Genomic DNA, 22,797 nt, shown 5'->3' with positions numbered 1-22,797 from the left:
CGGTCAGAGTTAATTCCACACGAAGTGTGGCCGGCGCCCAGGGCAGCAGGAGAGAGGGTATCGTACACCGCGCCTCAGCCAGTCCGGCCTCGGACGGCCTCAGTTCCCTCCGGGATGTCCTTCCTCTGAGAGCCATGCAACAGGGTGCGTTTAGTGTTTGTCAGGTGTGGACTGGGTTTCCTCTCTGGAGCTGACTCACTGTCACTAACTTCTCCGTGGTCTCGTGAGGTTCTCCAAGATCGTCCTGCACCGAGGCTTCACTTTTAGGAAATGCTAATCCAGTTACAAACAGCTTCTCTTCTGGAAGAATCTTTATCAGTCATGTACCTCCTCATATAAACCAGACCCGACATTAATAATAATTTAGGGGGTTTGAAAACTTTCAAAAAACCTTCTTGAAGGAATAATAGATAATTATTACAGGAACAGGTAGAGAATTACTCACTGACTTCATGGAGTCACCATGTCCTAACTCTAAAATAACATCGAAAAAATACAGCAACTTCCTTCCAGGCTGGTTTTCAAAAGGATCTTTTCCAGGTCGGTCCGGCACACCCTTCCCTGGGCGGTTCCCTCCTGCCCCCCGCCCCGCCCCCGCCGCCCCCACCGCGGCCCCTGCTCTCCTCTCCGCCCTCAAAGTGCTCAGAACCCATTACCGATCTGTCTGCTTCCTGTCACCCACCGTTAAATGCCCTCTGGTTACAACAACAGGGATTAAGAGCTTTGCACTTACAGAAAAATTGTCGCACCAGGACTTCGCTGTGTAACTTTTCATGACCGCCAGGAGAGAGCAAGCCCGAAATGACTGAATAGCGAAGACTCTCCACTGCTGTTGCCGGGAGTGTTTAATTGAAAGTATAATGGCAGTGAGCATCTGGGTCTGATGTCATTTTATGCTCTAAACAGGAAATTACTCTCCTACCTAAAGGCACTTAAACCCTCATGGAGTCCCAGAGGCCTGGAGAAGGACGCGATCCTACGGAGAGAACCCCACCATCGAGGTGGACGGCCTGATCGTGTCCCAAAGGGCAGGCGTCACCGCGCACGGCCAGCACGTCGAAGTGCCGGTGATGAGGGCAAACCGCCTGCAGAAATCAGCGGCGTCTGAGGAAGGCAGCAGGCACGGTGCCTGCCTCGCCACAGCCCAGGCAAATGTCTGTTGGGAGTGAGAAAATCAGTACTAGAAGACTGTATTTTGGGCAAGTACATAAGCATAATTAAAACTTATTAATAAGAGCCTGGAAGAAGCAGAAACCCCAGACCCAATTTAGCAGGAGAACAAATCCCAGGGGATATAGGGAAACAACACAGTCAGCAACAAGAGTTTAAAAAAATCACCCAGTCTTTAAGAGAAGGTGCTACTACTGTATCCTGTCTGTGTGATTTGATAAGGCTGCACAGAAGCTTGGTGTGTTCTCCTGGAGCGTGGGTTCGGCTCATGTCCACAGACATCCTTGCCGTTCTCATTATGTGCACAGTGAAGTAACTTACGGACCCTTTTTCCCGTAGATCCCGAAAGGCGGTGGCCCAGACCTGGCTGGCACAGGTAAGATTCTGGTGCTCTGTTGTGCAGAACCAGGCGGGAGGAGAGTAACCGAGTTAGGTCTTTATGAAATGGCTGCGGTTCCCACAGAGCCCTTTGCGCCGCAGGCTTCGCTCGTGCGGGAACCTGACTGGTGTCACCGCAAGTGCCGAAGAGAAGGGCCAGTCTCCAGGTGTCGATGGCTGGCTCCCACGCACAGGCTGTTTCCACCCCTCGCTGCTGCTTCCAGGCCCAGGACTCAAACCCTCGGACCCGGAGCCTGGCCCGTGCGGAAGGCAGCCCCGCAGCGAACGTCTGTGGGGCAGAAGCAGATCTCGGCGCCTGCTCGCCTTGGAACCTTTGCTCTGGGCTTCGGCCGCATCTGACCTTCAGTGGTGAATACTGCACTATTTTGTTTTGTTTTGTTTTGTTTATACACTAATGATGTGAGCCACAGGAATTTACAATGAAAGTTGCTGAAAACAACAATTCTTCCCCTTAAAAATCTAAGGAAAAAATGTGCAAAATTAGTATCGATCAGCTTTCTTAGAACTTTTCTTCTTGGCCAAGTGTAAGGTCTTTCGCTGAATGTATGACCAAAATATCATTCAGTGAAAATATTTAAAATGGTGATAAATGTCATGAATTTTCCAAGAGGCCACTCTGGCTCAGAGGAGAGTGTCTTAGCTTATGATTCCATCACTCTGCCAACGTGTATCTGTAGGAACGAACAGGCGACTATGGCTCCATCTTGAGAGTCATGACTTGAGCAAAACACAGCTTTGGGGGACTCTCGGGATCTGCGCGCGGCGATTCCTTAGACCAGCAGAAGTGAGTGGCGTCCAGTGGGAAAGGGGTCTTCCACCGCTGGCACTCTCGGAACTGGCATCTGAACTGTTTTTAAACTGTCTGCGTGAAAGAATACAAAATCAAATGCTCAAAGCAGTGCTTTTCCTTCAACAAAGGCTTGCACGGAGGCGCCGTGTGGACTGCGGTTAAGCACACGGAGACGGACAGCCGCTCCCCTCAGGGAAGGAGGCGTCTCTCTTCCACCCGCACGGCTCCCGAGTTGTGTGGACACCCCTGGTGGTGCCGCGGCCCCTGACTCTTCCTCCAAAGTGCGTGAAAATCACCGAGTGACCAGTTTTAAAGGCGTTTTTGATCTCTGGGGCCAAATTCTTGACAGAGTGCCCTTCTAAGAGCCCCAAGAGCCACAAGGGGTGTCCGCCGCTTTCAGAGCAACTGGCCCTTCGCAGCCGAGCTGACAGGGACCATGAAAGCACTTTGAACACAGGCCCTGACTGAAACGGACGTACCTGGGTTGCCTGGCCGAAGCCCGTGCAGCTGGTTCGCAGTCCAACTTAACGGCGTAAGGACAAAAACGTCCTTCCTGTTAAGGATGCAGGGGGTCCTCGTTTGACTTGGGAAGAGCGTCATTGAAGCGCCACCGAAGGGGTGGACAGACCTGGCGGGGAAGCCGGGGGACGCTGGTGAGGACCAGCACATCATTTCCATCACTAAATGCGTTGTGTGATTAAATACATTCCAGACATATTTTGGTTCATGTTTTTTAGGTTCCTTTATTTATTGAGATCTATAAAAGAAAATATAATGCATGTGCCTCAATGTACGTACACACACATAATCTAAAACAAAAGCTGGTCAATAGCATCGCGGTGAACTCTTCGGCCTGGGCGCGTGCCTTGGCTGCGGAGATTTGGTTGGAGTGGAGCAGAGCGGTTCAGGCCCTCACCGCCCCCGCGCAAGGCGGGGAGGGACGGGAGCGCGTCCAGGGCGGAGGAAGTGAGCCTGGCCCGCGGCCAGCGGCCAGCGTGCGGTGTCCGCAGGGTGAGGAACACGGCGTGAGGTTCTGCTTGACGGCACAAGGCAGGGAGGGCTCGTGAGAAGGGACGCTAGCCAGCATCGGTGGCCATGTCCAGATGGCCTGTCCCTGGGCCAGCATGACGGAGCGCAGGAGACAGCCCCCGGAGCGGAGCCAGGCCCCGGGCTGAGGGGGTCAGCGGGGCTGGGTTGTGGTCCTGGCTCTCCCACATACTCAGCTTGTTTGTAGCCTTCTCAGCCTTACCTGCATAAACCCGTTCTACTGCTTGTCAAGTGCAACTAATAACGTTTCAGAAGATTTCTGAGGCCTGGCGACCCCGAGTCGAGTCTGGTGGGTGGGAGCGCAGGCTCTGAGAAGGACGAGAGGAAAGCGTGGTCCCCTGCTGGCTGTGACCGGGGGCATCTGCCTGGCTGTCTGCCTGGGTTTCTCATCTCTTCAAAAGGGACGCTGAAGCCCCCGTTTCTAAGGCTGTATTGTTAGAACAGTGCCCGGTTCATCCTAGGAATCAGTGAAGTTGATTATGAGCCTCTCTAATGTCACAGAGACATACAGAAGAGGTCCTATTGTTGCCGGTGCTTGTGTTGATAGGTCAGGCACATGGCTAACCGCGGAGGGGTGCAGAAGGCGGGGATCGGCAAGTGCTTGGGAAGCCAGGGCCGCTCTCGGCTGAACGCACAGCTTGTCCTGGCTGCGTGGAAGGAGTCGGTGTGTCCCTGTGCCATGTGCCATCAGAGTCTGAGCCGGGTGGGCCACCGCGAACTGAAAGGTCCACAGCCCAGCCTGAGCCAGGCAGGGGAAGTAAGGAAACAGACCGTATGGTCAATGTTACATGTTTCAGAAGAAAACCATATATGTCTGCTCCAAATTGTTCTATCTTCCTCAGGATTCTTGCCTCATTTCTGGCCTGTCTGCTCCACTAAGGAGCTCCTGAAGGTGTGTCAGAATGAGGGAGTCCTCTCTGGGCCCATCGCTTAAATTGACTTTTTCACATTTACTCAGAGGAACATTACTAGACAGTTCCTCAACGCCCCACTTTCCTTGGCTGTAGAAGGAACGAGACATTGTGTCATAGCTTCTCAATTCACGCATCACGCGACTCCGTGATCACATTCGCTGTTCGGTGTTCCCTGGAGGGCCACCCTCGGAGACCGAGGCGCACAGGAGTGTGACCACGTTCCAGGGAGGTCCTTACGGGTCTCCGTGGAAGTAAGAGCTACACTCTGTGGCGCAGTGCGCTCCATCCTGCAGAGACTTGCCTTCGTGATGTGTGCCTTAAATAAAGTGACTAACAATGAGCTAAACCCTGAGGGACAGCTGACTGCTTTTCAATATGTCCCGTCTCACCGTCTTATATTAAACGGTAGCCGTGCCTAAAATGGACGTGGCCTCAAAGGGCCGCCGGAGGCTCCTGCCGGGAGCGCCCCCCCCCTCCTCCCGTCCGCCTCGGCGCCGCTCTGAGTCCGTCTCCTTGGCTCGGTACGTGCGTCTCCGTTGCCAGCACTACTTCTTCAAAAGCATTTTTCATGTGTTTCCCGGGATGTATGATGTCACGATAACAGCACAGTCACCGACATCTGGGCGCAGAGGGTGAGCCAAGCTCTGTGCTGAGGGGGCCTTGTGTGTCATCTGGTTTGGTGTCCCCAGGACCCCGCCAGGCCGCACTGACATCTTCCCAGTTCACAGGAGAGCACCGGAAGGCTCTGAGAGGCCGAGAGCCGTGTCCCAGTCACGACGTGTCCCAGGAACACGACGGACACAGCTCGAGGATGGCGGCGTCCTGTGTTCGGACCCGTGGCCTCGGCTGAAAAGAGCCCGGGTCGCCAGGTGTGCCTCGCAGGGCGCTGGGCTCGTGCGGAGCTCTGGGGTCTCTCTGCGGCAAGCCTTTTGCTTTCTGTAAATCCGTTCGCTGTATTTTTCTTGGACGGAGCTTAAATCTATTTTTATAGAAGGTAACAATTCACCCATGCTTTCCGAAAGTTTGGCAATTATTTCTGTTTGGAAATGGCTTATAAAACTTCCCAGGAGGACATTTGCCTTTAATACTTTGAAAAATAAATTATTTTGCATTCCCTCTGTCCTCAAAGAGCTATTATTACCAGCTGAATTCTTAGCATCACAAACAGGCCAAAGGGTGAGAGGCTTTTACTGATACCGTTCATTAAAATATTCATAACAAGGAATTTAAGATGTGTTCCCTGTTGAGTGTAATCACCTCTGAGTGCGTGCTTTTACCCACCGGCTTTTTTTAGAGCACTTTTCCGAGGATGAGAAGCACTGGGCGCTGGCTGTAAGGGGGACTTGCGCTTTCCTTGGTGGGGGGAGGGGAGGGGAGAGGCCCCAGGCGGCAGCGCCCCTCCACGTGCCCCGGGAGTGTCACATGTCATGGTCAAGCGGTGGCCTCTGGGAGGCGGGGCTCCTGGGGAGCGGTGCTGACGCGCCTCCGAACTGCCTGCCCCGGGTCCCTCTCCCCAGGTCAGGAGGGGCCCCCGCGCTCTCAGTTCCAGGTCTGACGCTGTGCTGGACCGGCCGTGACCTCCAACCGCCAGCCCAGTGTCGGTGACGCTCCGGGCGCAGAGCAGGGCGCGAGGCCTGGAGGATGGGGCCGCCGGTCACCCGGCCAGCGGCTGGCTGCCCCAGCGGCGGCTGGAGCACCGTGTGGCCTGAGGAGGGGCGATGACACCTGGGCGCTGTCCCCCAGGTCAGGCCAAGCCCCGCGTTCCTCTGTGTGCAGCCGGGCAGTTACTCCAGTGTTGCCAGTGTTACTTTCTGCCACCAGAGCATCGCACTGGACACCCCTATACCCATACTCCTCCTGGCTGGCGAGTCGAGGTCCACAGCACGTGCCCCCAAGGCGGCCTTGCTGGCGCAAAGCCCTTGTCTGCTAGCCCTTCCGTGCTCCCCACAGCGGGGCTCTGAGGCGCCCCTCCCTTGCATAGGTGGCATCCGGCATCTAGGAGTGGTGGCAGTTGGACGTTTTTAATAGGTACCGAGTGATTAGATTCCAAAAGCTTCTTAAACCGTAAAAAGAAAGGATTTCCATCTTCTTAAATCAGACTGTTCTATTTCTCCCACCTGCCCATCACCTCTGCTTGCAGCCGTGGCGCGTCCTACCTCCACGGAGGGGAAAGAGGGAGCCGCCTCGCCCGGGACCGGAGGATGGGGCGGGGGGAGGGGCCCTTAGCCGAGGGCTTCCCTGGCAGGGAGGGCACCTGAGCCCCGGCCAAGACAGCGGACCCTGCGCGCCGGCAGCCCGCGTTCGCCTCGGCAGAGCGGACGGAACCCGCGGTCCGGCAGACGCAGGACGCGCCCGCTGCGGGGCGTGGAATCGGGGCCCGACGACCTACGTGCTGGGCGACAAGACACCTCAGGGGCTGGACGGGGCCGCCTGTGAATCGTCTGAGATTCTCGAGGGAGACCCGGAGCCGTGCCGCGGCCCCCGCGGGAAGCACGTGCCCGTCCGAGCCCAGAGGCAGGTGTGGGGCGTCCGGCCGGAATGGAGAGCGGGGCGCCGGCGCGGGGCGGAGCTGACGGCGGCCCCCTGGGTCGCCCTCCTCCCCCCGCGTCCGGGACACGGCTCTGCTCTGGGTTTTGCTGTGCCTTGGAAGAGCTCCTCCTCATTCTCTTCACTGGGTGGTAGCTGAGTGCACTGGACTTCTCCTGGCCTGTGCTCTTTCCCAGAGGTTTTGGGCTATCTTCACGGCTTTAACGACACCTTTGTCTTAGGTCCCAGCTTCTCCCCGAACCGGGACCTGCCCTTGGGTGTTTCCACCTGAGCGCCACCCTCTCACCCCTCGTTCTTGTGCCTTGACCCCTCCACCCCGCGCCCCCATCTCACCCCAGCGCCCTGCGCGGGGCTGTTCCCAGTCCAGCCTCCTCCGCCTCGGCCCTCGGCATCGGCACAGCGACGGCGATCGCGCCGCGCGGGCCCTGGAGAGCCGCTCTGCCCGGCGAGCTCCGCACGCGCCGCTCCCCTTCGGTGGTGGACCCGCCCCAGCGCAAGCGCCTCTGCGCTCCCCGCCCCAGACAGGCGGTCACCCCGCGCCCTGCGCGTACCCCGCGGGTGCGTGCAGCGCAGTGCACGGAGTAGCTCCGGCGCGCGACTCTCCTGCACGTCCACTGCGGGCGTCTGGCGTCCCCGCCTGGTCACCGTGAGGCCATCGCACTTAGTGGGCCGCACGGGCTGCAGTCACAGATGCTGAAAGCACGGCTGTCGCGATGGGTCGCTCTTAACCGAGGCGCCGAAGCCCGTGTTTGCGTCAGCGAGTGATGACACCGGGTGAGTGACTCTGCAGGGCAGTTCTGGCAGCTGGGCTGGGCGCTGCGAGAACGGGGCGGGGCACAGGCGGCCGCCTCTGGGGCCTGGCTGAGCAGGCCAAGCGGCGCCGGGTTGGGCCGCTCAGAAGGACGACTTTGTCGGAGGGGGAAAGGCTGGGCCTGCGCGGAACATGTCGGGGTAGAGGCGTGGAGTGGAAGACTCTAAGACGGCCGCCGGAGAGAGAGGCCATGTGTGTGTGACACATGCATGTATTATTTATGTATTTTGTGTGTATTATGTATGTGTCATATATGACGCATGCATTTTGTGCTTAATATATTTGTATGCATTATGCATGTGCATTATGTATAGGTGCACTTATTGTGTATGCATTATATATTGTGCATGTTTTCTATGTATTTTGTACATTTTAAAACATTTTTCTAGATATGCATGTTGATTTTTTAAGAGCGTTTAAACAAATTTAGGACGACATCTTTTATTTCGTGCAGTAGAAGGTTTTCTCTCCTTCTCTGCTGTGTTGGCACAGTGTACTCGGTGCTGTGTGTTAAGAGTCAAGACTAAGCTGACAGGGCGTTGGCACCTCCCCCCCCCTCCTCCTTCATCCTGACCGCCTCGGGGGGGAGGGACACACACTGGTCACCAGAAATGAGGGGCACTCAGAGCCCTATGGGAAGCAATAGCGGAACGTTACGTTTCCTGACTTCTCGAGTGTTAATCGCAAGACAGCATTAGATGAATGGAGTTTGACTTTTTCAAGCGATGCTGGAGAATCCGTCTCCTCCCCCCGCCCCCCCCCCCAAGCAGGAAGCACCGGTGGGCCCTTGCGGTGCTGCCGTAGAGTTGTCTCCAGAGTCTTAGGCTGTCCTGAAAGCGCACGGCCTTGGCCCTGCAGTGCGCCCGGATTCTCACGATCGCAGACCATGCATTCAGGGCCACCTGTCCGTCTGACTGCTAATGCAACGGAAGCGACACAGCGGGCCACGTGTCCCTGGGCAGGAAGGAAGGACCGCGAGGGCTCTCCCACGAGGCAGAATCATCGCCCTGCGGAGGGTGATTGTTTCACGCAGGCGCTGGGCCTGCGCAGCGTCTCCAATCCAGATTTATCTGTCCTGGGGCCGCATGTCCAAACTCGCGAAGGAGGTAAGAACTAAGTCACAGCTTGCTCACCGGTGAGGCATCCGATTTCCCTAGTACAGACAGGAAATCTCTCTTTAAGAGTTGCGCGATTTCTTCTTAAAATGCAGGAAATGTAGCCCTCCTACAGATTGCAAGCAATTCTAATCTCTTTGCTGAGAGACTTCTCCTTAAACATTTTGTGCCAAAATACAATTTATTTTGAGTCCTCTTGAGCTTCTTAGGACTTTAAGGAGTTTCACGAATGTTTGGCTGCCTGTCAGGAATCGCTGCGAGCCTTGGCGGCCGGCTCTTCAGTGTGGTCTGCCGGACCAGCTCCCGCCCTGGCTCACAGGCGGACACCAGGCGTTCGGAACCATCCTTGGGCTCCGCAGGTCATCATGCACGAAGGAAAAAGCGCAAGACTTAACTTACGATGCTGTTTGGTCGCTGTCGGAAATGGAAAAAGTCAGCCATCCTTGCGGTGGCGCTTCTGGTCTCTTACATTCTGGCCTCAGGGAGGAGGAGCGGCAGCCTCTCCGGGAGCCCGCGGGCCCCGCAGACGGAGCAGCACCCGCACTGGTTCTGGGTGCATTCGGCGGGGCGAGGGGGCTGTGAGGTACTGGGGCACCGGACCCTGAGAGGAGCTAGAGGCGGAAGCTTTGTGGGAGAAGCGAGGGATCACAAGCACAGGGAAGGCTGTTGCTCCGTCTGCCATCGATGGGCAAGAGCTTCGGGCGGGGGGGTGCCTTCTCCCCGTCTTTACCGAGGTATAGTTGGCACACAAAGATCGTGCCTATTTATGGTGGACAGTGGGACCTTTTGATACACTTTGACATATGTATGCATGGTGAAATGATCAAAATCAAGTTAACCGACATATTTATCCCTTCACAGTTACCATTTCTTTGTGGTTAGACCGTTTAAGATCTACTCTGTTAGCAAATGTCAAGTGTGCAGCACGGTGTTGATAACCAGGCGCCAGTCTGCACATCGGATCCCTGGGACTCACTCGCCCTGCGTCCTGGGGCTTCGTCCCTGTGACCCGCGTCTCCCCGCCTCCCTGTCTCCAGCCCGGGCAACGACTGGTCCCCTTCCTGCTCCTCAGAGTTTCACTCCCTGCGTTTCACCTACACGTGAGATCATGTTCTGTTTGTCTTTCTGAGTTTGCTCATTTCGTTCGGGACAACATGCTTCGGCTTTATCCACGTTGTTGCCAATGACAAGATCTTCTTTTTAGAGACATAATAACATTGCGCCGCGTACCTGTGCCTCTTCTCCTCTCCCCATTCACCCCTTCAGGAAAAACGCTGCCGTGGACATAGGGGTGGGGTTGTCCCTTGAAGACATCGCTTTCGTTTCCACTGGACGGACATGAGAAGCTGGATCGCTAAGTCATACGCTGGTTCTGTTTCCAGTTTTTTGAGGACTCCCCACTTTTTGTGATAGCCGATACACGCCAGTGCGCCCGCGTGCGCTCCCGCCGGCGGGGGCTCCCACGAGGCTTCCGAGCCGGATACACTTCACAGGCAGGAAGTCTTGGCTTCAGGACGCGGAGGCCAGCGAGGGCCATCGGGGGCCATCGGGGGCCATCAGGAGGAGGGCAGGCCTGACCAGCAGGCGTCGTTGGGTGCTAAGCCTGAGGGCGGAGCGGTGGGGAGGGGCTGGGCGGTCCCGAGGCTCCGGCCGTGTCTGACTTAGTGTTCTCAGTTAAGAGAGAAGGCACGCATTTGGGGCAGAGGCGCTGGCTGTGAGCGAGGCGTTCTTTGTCCTGAACCATCTGTGCCTGGATTGCAAAGACAGCAGCCGTTGGCCGGGGAGGAGACGCCCTGACGTCCGACCGGCGGTTCTGGTGCAACGGCCGCACCTGAGGGATCCTTGGCGTGCTCTGCAGACCAAATGTGGAGAAGCAGGGCTGGTTTCCAGCAAAGGCCGGCACGCACTGGGCCGCGTGCCCCGATGCCGATGACCCTGAGAGAAACCGACGGCCGTGCTGGGGGCGCCGCGAGGTGCGGAGAACGCCTCCCTCTCCGGCTCCAGGACGCTTCAAGGCGGCTCGTTTCCACCTGGACGCCCGCAGAGAATCCTCGCTGCTATAGCAACTGTGTCCCTGGCTGTATGGCAGTTGAGAAAACATGCTTTATGTGCTGATTTTATGCTCAGAAACGTAGGCTGGCTGGTGGGCTGAACAAAACAACACGCGGGATGATAAAACTGTTGTACGACAACGTTGTCACTCACTTCTTCATCTCGCACCCCCGCGCCGCTCGCCTCCACACCGCGCCGGCACCCCCCCCGCCCCGACTCCCCGGACCCCCGCCCGGGCCCAGCGGCCCTCGTCTCTCACTGGTTCCTGCAGCGGCCTCCCCCCTGCTCCGTCCCCTCCTTGTGCCGTCTACACAGCTGTCAGGGTGGCCTTTTAAAAATGTCATTCCGATCATTGTAGTCCTGTGATTTAAGCCTCCCCGCGGAAGTCCCTCGGCTCTCGCTGCAATAAGGCACCGGGTCGTTTAGGTGCCAAGCATCCGCTTTTCTTGCCCGCAGGTCCCCCTGGGCGTCCCTCCCTTGGGCTTCAGGGTGGGCTCTGCCGTGCCCGTGGATCTCATCCCGGGCCCTGGCTGAGGGGGAGTGCCCCTGTCGCCAGCTCTGCCCCTTGTCCCCAGGCGGCTCCAGGGCGAGACAGCCACAGGAGCGTGCCAGACGCCTCTGCCTCTTCCGCAGTCGCTGAGGCGCGTGGCCCCGTGCAAGGCGTCTGCGTCAGTGGCGTGAGGAGATACGCTGTACCCTGGGGAGGGGGCCCACAGAGACGTGGCCGTGGTGTGAACGTGCGACTGTGCCGCAGGAAGGGAAAGCCAGGGACTGGTGACCCAGTCTCTCCCGATGGAGGTGTGGGCAGGCCTGAGGGTGCAGCTGCTGTTAGGCCAGCTGCGGGGGCCCACGGGGAGTAAGGACCGACGGGAGGGGTGTGAGGACAGAACTTCCAGAAACAGTGTCTCTTCACAGAGGCATGTGGGGGCATCAGGGGCAGACGCAGGTCCGGTCTCTACGCGGCGTGTCCCATGGCGCTTGGCATGCCGAGGCGGTAAGCCTCCACGCGTGCGCGTCGGCACCTGCTCGGGGACCAGGCCCCCAGGACCGGCTGTGAGCTGGGCGGGGTGGCAGAGGGACTGCGGACACACGGTGTGCTCTGAGTGGCCTCGGGGGACACGCTGTGATCTGGGGAGCAGGACAGCAGCCAAGGTCTGGGAGTGAGACACAGCCAGTCAGCACGTCCCACTGGGCGGCGGGGGGCCGGACCCCGTGACAGGGAGAGGAGCCGGGGTGAGGGGCGGTTGGTTGTTTGAAAGTTGTTCTGGGGGTGCAGCCTGTGTGCGGCGGGCACCTTGCGGGCGCAGCTTGCGAGAGAGCAGACGCAGGCATTTCAGGTACGCGTGCTCAGTGTTTTTGCACATGGAAGAGTTCAGTTTACTTTTTTAGTAAATCATGTTTACTGTTATATGTTTAAAAATCTTTGTCTTTTTAAACTTATTTTTAAAGTACAGTTGATGTGCAGTAGTGTATTAGTGTTGGGTGTGCAACATGGCGATGAGGCGTTTACATAGCGTGCAAAGTGATCGCCCCAGTGGGCCCGCACCCGCCTGGCGTCCGACGTGGCTACCGCAGTATCGCTCACGCGGTCCCTTCCACTGCGCTTTGTACCCGCAGCTGTGTTTGTAACCGGCGGTTTGTGCTCTCAGCCCCTTCCCCCTTCCACCCCTCCCCCGCTTCCTTCTGGGGGCTGTCAGTCCGTCCCCTCTGTCTGTGCGTCTGTTTCTGTTGTTTGTTCGTTTATCCTGGTCTTCAGATGCCACGTGTAAGTGACGTCACACTGTTTTTGTCTTTCTCTAAGAAATTTTAATTGCCATTATTGTTTAGGCAAAAAGGCATAATCTGAGAGTGAGACAGGGGTACGTAGGTGTTGACATTTGGAGGACTCTTGGGTGGCAGAACACGACGCTGGGACTGTTTCCAAGTCCTCTGGCACCTGAGCACTAGTCCCGGCAGGACGGAGGGCGGGCGCCCGGCCGCGCCAGGTGACGGTGCAGGAGGAAGGCCTAGGACACGTCGCCGAGTCTGTTTCCGGGCCCAGATCCGCCTCCGGGACGTTAGCCGTGCACGCAGACCCTAAGCGAGGTGACATTTAACGGACTACGCACTTATAAATTATTGACCTAGATAGTTTAAGTAAAACATTTTTGAATATAACTCATAAATATTTCAACATCTTTAAATTTTAATTTGCCGTCGCTATTATTATATTTTCATTTGTAGCGTTAGCTCTTATGCTGAGATAAAGGGCAAACCTTTTAAAAATAATGTAAAGTTATTATTCACTTTATATTATTTTTATGTATTATATGTTATATATAAAATTTATGTATTATATATTAACCGGTGACAGTAAAGAGAACGTAAGCATGCAGGCCTTACCCATGCAATTGTCTCGGACATGAGTTGTTTTAAATAAACCCTGGTTAAAATTGCACCTCATGAACTCACACTGGTTCAGGAAGTGTTTTCTCTCTTTGAGGACAGTCACGTGGGCCGAGGGCAAGGTCCTCTGCTGGGGACACTGAGGCACACTGCCTAGGGGCACCCGGGTTCATAGAGCCAACGTTTCTACGCTGCCTGGCAGCACTTTCTGTGCATCGGGTTCTTTGCCTACATTTCCCCTCTTTCTGAAATAGTTCGGCAGCGGGTACTTTCCCATCCGTTGTCTTTAATGGTGTGAGTACGTCCGCGTTTATTCGTGTGCCGTCTTTGTCACGGTGTCTGGCGTGGGCGTCCACTTTCTTCCCAGACGCGCACGTCTCGCCCCTTCCATCGCCTGTCCTTCGACAAGTAGGACTGAGGGCCACGCGGGCTCAGCCGCAGGCGCGCGTGGGCGGGGCCGGACGAGGGCCGCGCTACGCAGCTGTTTCTGCTTCTCAGTGTTTCGGACAGAAGTTCACCTTTTCAGTTTTAGTCGTCAGTGGTCCTGAAAGCGGAAGCTCCTACAAATGTCCCAAATTCTCTGCCAAAATAGGAAGTTATTACTCATTATTCATTTGTAGTAGTTTTCATTATGACTCTATTCGTTTCTGCCGGCGTCATTGTATTGGCTGTGTATACTGTTTGCTAACAAATGACCCCCAAACTCTAGCTGCTTAAAACGGCAACCGTATGGCTCCCAAAGTTCTGAAAGCTGGGAAACTGGAAGTGGCCTCGCTGGGTGGTGGCGGCGCAGGGTTTGTGGAGACGGCGCCCCGATGCCAGCCGGGGCTCCCTGCTCTGAAGCCTTGCTGCCGAGGCCCGGTCCCCGGCAGGGCTCCGCGGGGGGCTGTGGGCAGGTGGGCTCCCCGCAAGGCTGCTGGCCGCGGCCTCTGGCTTCTGCCAAAGTTGGGGGCCCCTGAGTGAGCAGGGAAAGCAGCCGTGCCTTTTAGGACCGACTCTGTCACTTACACGTGCGCTTGTCTTAGTAGGTGGCTCCGTCCACACTCAGGGAGGAGAGCTAAGTAGGCTCTGCTCTCAGAAGGAGTTTGTGCACGTATTTGGGGAGTGCTGCCCCATGGAAGCATCCGGGCTACGAGGCCATGTCCCCACGCTCACAAATGGGGACACCGATCCCAGAGCTGTGTGCCCTGGGAGGCGCGGCTGCCCTCCCGCGCTGCCCCGAGCGGTGCTGGACCCCCTCCTTTCTCACTCTCGGGCTTCGGACTCCCTGGCCTCTGGTTGCAGTTTGAACTGATCGCAGTAAATGAACCTGATCATCCGCAAGACAGGACCCGCTACCGTTCAGGTGCTGGGGCTTCCCAACAGCTAGAGTAGACCCAGCATAAGAGGAACTTGATACCAGCACAAATTTTATTCAGTGAAGGGACGAACGAGTGAGTGAATGGGGAAGAGAAGGCACCGTGTTTTCTTCCCCGTTGCTCTACGAGAGAGCAGCAAAGTCCCGGAAATACTCTGCCAGCGTGGAGCTAGGTCTGCACACAGGAGCGAAGGGTCTCTCTGTGCTGGTGGCTCTGTGCGCCTGTGGCCTTCAGGGAGCACAGCCCGTGTCCGAAGCAGCCCCCGGAGCCCACCAGGGGAGCAGTGTCCAGAGGGGCCTGGGGTGGGGTGTCCCCTGAGCTCCAGCTCACTCGGTGCCCTCCAGTGAGGCAGCTCCCGACGGCCACGCGCTCCTCCCTAATGCAGGCGCGCACCTGTTGTTTGTTAAGTGCTGTCTGCATGGTAGCGAGGAGATTAAGAACTTGAAAACAATAAATAAGGCGCATCTTGTGGTACCAGAGATGTGATAATAATACCTACTTGCTTAGTGTTTTCCGATGGCTAAGGCCATTTGTGTACATCTGACCTTCATCTATTGGCATCCACGGGGCAGGTGACACCCCCCGACAGGAGAGGAAGGCAGGGTCGCGAGGGTGTGGAGGGTTTGCCCTGGGCTGCAGGCCGGGAGAGCAAACCTGAGCTCAAGCTCGGGTCCCGCAACCTTGCACAGAACGTGTCCTGTGTCCCCGAGGCGCAGCCCCCAGGACACACTGGCGCTCAGAGTGTCCTTTGGTTTGAGAGCAAGAACGCGGTTATTAAAATTCAGGGATGTTTATGGCCTTGGGTGAAGTTTGCAAATAAACGTTTCTCTGGACCCAGGTGTGTCATATGAGATGAATAGTATCTCAGGATGGTTGATTCCGGCGTCAGAAGAGAATGTGGGGAAAGTTTCCATGGACCAACAGGGTCTCTGAAGGGTCTTTGTTTCTAAACTTTATAAAAACGAGCGTTTCGTGCGGATAAAATGCATTTAGTCCCTCATCATTTATTGTCCTTTCCTGCTACTTTTGCTTCCTTTTACTCATCATCGTATTTTGTGTACTTTCCCTCATTTTCTGTCTTAGTTCCAAAAGGAAGAAAAGAACACCATTAAGCAACCAGGGAGGCGGCTGCCCACGTTTCGCGTGGGGAGCCGGGGAGGGGGGGGGAGCTGCGTCCTGGAGGTTTGGGATCCCACGAGTTCGTCCCAACCTGGACGCGGGCACAAGCCATCATGTTAAGTGCAACGTATACACTCGCTTTAAACAGAGTTTAGAATGACAATTTCTCTAGTGTGGCTTTAGTTTTACTTTTTAAAAGTGTCATTTTCCTTGGAGAGGCAGCCATGGCCTCTCGAAGCGGAAGGGGCCATTTCTTCGCAGAAGTTCCGTGCCCCAGCTGGGTTTCTTCTGAACGATGCCGGCGTGACCCCGTTAGCTTGGACGGCGGAGCAGCGAACCCCTCGGAGAACCACCGGAGATCGGCTTTCCTTTCCCAAGCATTGGACCGTCCCGTCTTTCCTGCCTGCAGGTTACTTGGCACAAGGCTCAGGCTGCTGGGTGTGAAACAATGAGAACATCACTCTCAGATGCCTGTTAAAATGTCAATTAAATCACCATTTTACATACTTTTAAACTACTTTCTGTTTTCAGTATATCCCTAGATTTCAGAGCATTTTCAAGATTGAATGTCCCGGGCCTTACACAGTTGTTTAGTAATTTGATAAAAGACAGAATAATTAGACATAACATGCTAAACAGTTTTTACTTGCTTTTTTTCTTTAAACTGATTTTCTTTTTGTGATTTAGTTTTTGGATTACTCCTAAATGTGATTTTGAAATGCTTTCTGCAGAACGTTTACCTGTGTGTTTTGGAGCCAACAAAATAAACTGAGAAATGTTTCACACTCCTGGTCAGAACTGAAATATGTTGTGGTAATGATCCATTAAAGTAAAATATAATAACTATCTTTGATGTTAGCTCACTACTTTTTAACCTAGTAATAAGTACTCTCATAGCTAAATAGTTTTAAGGCCATAACTTTAACATCTTTTATTTACCTGTCAAATGTTTATTAAATATCTTTTAGTTCTGTACAAAAGTACACGATTTTATACTGATTATCAGGATAAAACTACTAGTAGCTAAAGTATTAGCAGTATCAGGACTATACTCTGAAGTGAGTGCTTTTTGTATCACAAGAATTTCCTCCGGAAGGTTTACGAATTCAAGCAAATTTCTTTAACAGAACGTACCCCTCCACGACTCTCTAAAAGAACGGAGACTGTGAGCTCCTGACCCCGTGAACGTGAGGGCGGGCAGTTGCTGGTGCGGAGAGACCCCGACCTCAACCGGAAGAGCCAAGGACCCACGTCGCTATTGCTAATAAGTGTCAACCAAATATTTATTCTGTGTGCAAACCATTTTACAACATTCTACAGGTATAGAAAGAAGGAAAAGACCGTCGCAAGATAGTTTCTAATTCAGCTGCAGGTAAGTATTCAAAAGATGATCAGAGACGGACGGGAGAGGCAGGAAGGACAGACCGTGGCAGGAAGCGCTGGCCGGCCCGCGCCCCGCGCCCACAGGGGTTCCGCGGGAACTGAGGTGGAAGGGGGTGGACTGAGGCCCTGCAGGGCAGCGGGATTTGTAAGGAGCATGGGGAGGGGGTGCTGGATCGGACAGGCGGGCAGTTGAGCGGGCGAAGACTGTCCCACGCCGAGAACTCCCGAGGACCCTTCGGGCCGCAGTTCCCGTTCCGGCGCGAGGAAACATCTGTTGCCCCGGCGCTAACGGGGTAGACAGCCCGTGTTTCCGTAGACACGCGCGAGCCTTGGCCTCCAGGGCGTGGGATTCTCACGGGCACCACGCCCTTCCCTGCTCAGGCGTCCCGCGGCCTCTGCTCAGCGTATTTGTGTGTCGGCCGGGGCTGCCCGCTCCCAAGTCCACTGCGCCTGGAGAGAGGAAATTGGGACCCCCGACCCCGTGTTCTCTGACAGGAGTGAGGCACGTGGGACCCGGGCCGCAGGGCTTCAACTGCGCCCCCCCTGCCCCCCAGCGAGCGTGGCCTGGGCCAGTCCCCGGGTTCTCACTGTACCGAGATGGGGTGGCGCGGGTACCGTTGACAGGGTTGTCGGGAGAATTAGCGACACACGGAAAGTGCCGGAACTGGAGCCTGGCCCGCACTATTACATGCCTGTGTGCCTGCGTGATTCTACGCACACATAAATATCAAGCGCTTATATATTTAAGTATATGAGTAACTATATGAACATATGTACGACAATCGCTGGCACCCTTGTATGCCTAGATATCACAAACTCTTAGGTACGCATACGTGTCTGCATGTGTATGTGCATCGCAAGAGAGTTTGCTGGCATTCATAGACACATAAAGGATGCTAGCAACTGTCATGACGCCGACGTAATTGCGTTTCCTAGGGAGTGATCTCCATCGAAGACGGCGTCGGCGTCTCCTGGGTGGCGGAGGCGAGGACGGAGCCGGAAGCTGAGACCCCGCGGGAGGAAAAGGGATGCGAAACACGCCCGGGGGCCCTTTCGGGGCCGGCCTTGTAGACTGCACGCGGTTCCCGTTCCGTCTCGGAGCCGCCGGGTCTGTGCGAGGCCGCTCTGAAGCCCGGGGCCCCTCCGCGCAGGAGACGCCACGGGCAGCACCCGCGGGGCGGCTCTGGCTTCGCGCCCTCGCGGAGGCGTTAGCACCTCCTGCATTTGGGTGACCTTTGCCATCTTTTAGAAACTGCTTCTCTCCTCGACACGTCTGCCTCAAGTGAGGCTACACACTGTTAAAATAGGTGCTTTTTTCTCCTCTGGTTTGCATTCACTGTGCAAAGAGAAAAATAGTTCAAACATGCATTATGTATGCATTTGACTACAAATGTATGAAGCAAAGGTTTCGGTTCCTATTCACGGTTTGTCGTGATGAAGGGCCTGATTCAAAATATTAATATAGCCACAGAGCCACTGCCCAAGACGCTATGTGCTTTTCTATGACATTTTGTTTCTGTGAAAGAGGGCTGGCGCCCCTTGGGAAATGTCCTTTTTGCAATACGGAAGCCTGGGAGAAAGCGATTTCCTTGAATGGTCAGCCTCAGCTCCGGCCAAGCTCTGTTTGACCGCCTGTGCGCCCTCTGGTGGATGACCGCCCAGAGACAGCTCGGCGGCCACCTCCCTGCTGCCTCCCCCGGCCTCTGTGCCACCCTCGTGCCTGAATCCTCCCAACGTGCGGGGGGGGGGGGGGGGGGGGGGGGGACCCTCTCCTGCTCCCGGCCCGGCCCGACGCAGCCCTGCATCGGTGGGGGATTAGCAGAGTTTGCGCGTTCATTATCCATAATTAAAGGCAGTAACAAAAAGGTTTGTTATGCTCACGAGACCATTTACATGCCATGGACATGAGAGACTCTTTCTTCATGAACACTGAGGATGTATTTGCTCTGTTTTAAAGAATTAAGTGATACAATTAAAGCGACTTTATTATGGCGCTATTTCCGCGTATGTGAGGAGTACTGTGGGACAGGAACTTCGTTTTGCCTTGTACCAGCCGGGAAGGAAGGTCCCGGCTGTCCTGTGTCACGCTTCTCACGGTGCCTTTAACTCAACACAACCGGGGCCCAAGCCCCACGCAGCTGGGGGACATACTCTGAGCCCGCTTGTTGTGGTGCCATCGGATGTATAGTAGAAATGAGTGTGGATGTTAATGCTTGTGATTCCCGCCGCCTCGGGGCCGCCGAGAGCTGTTATTTCTGTCAGAATCCTAACTGGGGAGAAGCGTGTGCGGGACGCGTGCTGGAGGCAGAGGGTCCCCGTGCCTGACGAGGCTCCCTGTGCCGCTGGTTGAAAAGGTGCCTCTGGAGGGTCTGGTGATGTGACGTGAAAATACAGTCTCAGGTGCTAACTGAAATCAGGGTTGTTTGTGGTTTTTTTTTTAAACTGGAGCGATAAGGAGATTCTTTCTCAGAGTCGTTCAGGTTTAGGACGTCAGCGGAAAGTGTTCCCGGCTGCCGCGACGGGCGAGGCAGAAGGAACTGTGATTCTGCCGGTGCTGAGTCTGGGGAGATTAATGTAAGTCCTACTGGAAATCGTGTTGGGGGTTTTATTATGAAAACCAAATTTTACTTTCATTTGATTTGGGCGCTCAATGCTGCCCACCAGTAGTTCTCAGCTGACGAGTTTCTGCAGCGTGAACACACCAGCATTCTGCGGGGCCTGGGGTTCCCTTGCTGCGTTTCGTTTGTCAGGATAGATTTTTATCCCAAACTGCCTAAGCCCATTGACAAAGAAGAATATCATAGGATTGTGGCACACATGTGAGGGCAGAGAGTGCAAATCAGAGACACGAACGGAGAGACAGGGGCGCACAGCCAGGCCCGTCTGACGCCCAGGGGCGCCCGGGTGCCCGGAGCGCAGGCCGAGTCCCGCCGGCTGCCCAGAGACGCCGCGGCCGGGGTCCGCCTGGGTCGAGGGGACGAGCCCGCTCTGCCCAGCCGGGGAGCTTGCGATAAAATGCCCAGGGGTGTGAGGTGCAGCAGCCCCTTGGAAACTCATTCACAACTCAAGGCTCCCCCTCCCTTCTGAGACCTCTCGTTTAATGTGTTCTGTGATATTTGACGTACTGTTAGAATAACCGTTTTACCCTACCAGGTAATAACATAAAATTTGCTCAGTGTAGCGTGCTTTTGGCTTGGCGTCGCCGCACCATATTGTTCCTTCCAACGCTCATTACAGTTGGCCTTTCACGTGCTAGAAATGTCTGCATGTTGCACCCACTGCTATTATTAGGAGAGAAGGTATTAGGAGTGGTTAGTTCTGTTTTCAGCCGTGAAATCCCTATACAGGAAATGGGAAGTAGAAACCCAAGAACGTGCAGCTGAACACAAGGACATGTGTGATTATTTTATCTACTCACTCAGAAAATAAATATTGAATGCTGACTATGAGCCAGGCATTGTTTTACGTACTGATAAGAGAGATCTAAACAGAGAAGAATGAATCACTTCTCCAAAGAAGCACACACCCTAGCGGGAGGCGGCAGATGGTATCTGAGCAGAACGTGAACTAGTCTCTGTCAATGGGTGATAAGTCCACGGAGCGAGACCGAGCGGGGAGGGGGATGGGAGAGGAGCGCTCGGTCGTGGGCTTCATGGCTGTGGCTCCCAGGAGACTGCAGCCGCCTGAGGGGGGGCCTGTCCCTCGCGCCGTCGCCAGAGCCACCGGCTGCCATCCCGTGTGGCACGTAACAAGGGGTGCGCGAGCGGATGGTCTGCTGCCCCTCGCCTGTCACGTGTACTATTACAGCTGCCTGGCGTGGCCGCAGGGCGACCTGCGTTTTGCTCCCTGGTGTGTCTCAAGCACCCACAGCACCAGTAGTCGCATTTAATAACCATTTGGTGAATGAATTCACAAGTCATTCAAAGAGGAACGAATGAAGCCATGCGTTCCTGACCTGAGAGCCTTGCCGGCGCCTCGGGGCAAGCCGGGCCGTCCTGCCCGCAGAGCAGCTCCCGATCACCGCCGGCAAAGCCACGGTCTGCGCGCTCAAGGATCCTGTGCGGGAACTGCTCGAGGCCCACATCCTGATGCCGGACCCACGCACCTGGACATCAGATGCAGCAATGTCCTCGCTGTGCCCTTGTTCAGCGGTCAGTGGCATGGCATGTCCTCTGTACTTAAGGTTTTTAAAACAGGCCCAGCCAACAAAGCTGTAACGGTCCCTCAGGGTTTGGAGAGTGAGGAAAGAGAGCACGAGGACAGGTGGACCGAGCTCTGGGGACAGCCTGGCAGGCCGCTCAGGGCACCAGGAGGCCTGTCTGTCTGCTCTCGTCCGGGACACTGAGCCGTGTCCACAGGTTGTGTTTTTGCAAAGCCCCTGTGACTCTTTTTCCCTGAGGGGTTTCTTCTCTTACTACTAGAGGGTCAGAGGTGTTGGGCGGGGGGCTTGCCGAGAAAAGCGCCCCGGGCGGCTGCAGCTGGGACCTGCACTAGAGTGTGGGCCCCAGGCGACGCGCCCCCCCTTGACGCTGTTGGCAGATGGGGGCGCCCTCCTCCTCGACGCCGCGCGAGGCCCAGGGATGGAAACGTTGCTGTCCGTCATTTACACACGACGACTGTAGCAGGTTCTCCCCCCCAGGGGCAGGGCTCCGACTCCTCTGACGTCGCTGCCTGTGCCGCGCGCACAGGTGGCCCGCACCTTACGACAGCGAACGACATTCGTTCCCAGGTAGAAAAGTGCGCGTTCCTTTATTTTCAGTGACAAAGTTAAGGCCATTTACGGGGAACGTAAAGTCACATTACGTCCCGGTGTACCCCCGGGGTTCACATGTGAGTTCATTTTCATCGTCCTAATTTGCCTCTTTGCTCCTTTTTTGTCTCGCTAGGGACTTCTAGAAGGTTCTGTGTTTAACTAGCAACTTTCGAAGTCCGTTCCACACTTTGCCTAGTCCTATGCAATGTGCTACAGACAAGGGTATTATGGTGAAATAAAGTAGAAAGGACTATAAAAAGTTCCTTCTGTTAGAAATTTACAGGGAAAACTAGGATTTTAAAATCCTGAGACAGGTTGCATTAAAGTCACCTCTTTAACTGTAATTCAGCATTTCCTGAATTTATATTCCTTCAGAACTTTTTTAATGGAAGAGCTTGAATTGTAAGACGCCATCTATTGTAAGTCGCCCCGTTATTTCACACGCTACTAAGAAAGGAATTTCATGGGACGACACGGCTTTGGTTGTTCAGACCCACTGAAATCTATAGTTGGCAAAACACAAACTCAGAAAACAGTACTGCACCCTACATAATGAAATGGAAATATGCATTGTAAAAGTGAAGTATTTGAAGTGGAAAGTTTGCTCGTGTGGTTCATTTTAGTCAGTAACTCAGTAATGGTCCGCGCAGCCTCGTGTTGGCCTCCACAGACGGTGGGCGGCGGCCCGGGCAGCCGGGTCTGTGCGTGTGCGACCGTCGGTGCCAGACCCCCGCGCACACGTCAGCGTCACGCCTGTAGCTCTGGGCGGCCTTTTCAGTGGCCTCTGCGTCAGGAGACGGCCCTGCAGAGGAAGCTCCAGGGCCGCAGGAACCACGCCACGTGGCCCACCCTTCATCACAGCCCTCGCTGCGTGGACCCTCCTCCTGGAGCTCGCGGTGCGGGTTCACAGAGGCTCCACGCTGCTCCACGTGTCTCCCCGCCACGTGCACGTGT

The sequence above is a fragment of the Pteronotus mesoamericanus genome, unplaced genomic scaffold (genome assembly GCF_021234165.1).
Source record: "Pteronotus mesoamericanus isolate MK-2021 breed Mesoamerican mustached bat unplaced genomic scaffold, CSHL_Meso_final contig_163, whole genome shotgun sequence".
Lineage (NCBI taxonomy): Eukaryota > Metazoa > Chordata > Mammalia > Chiroptera > Mormoopidae > Pteronotus > Pteronotus mesoamericanus.
This window is presented reverse-complemented; position numbering follows the sequence as displayed.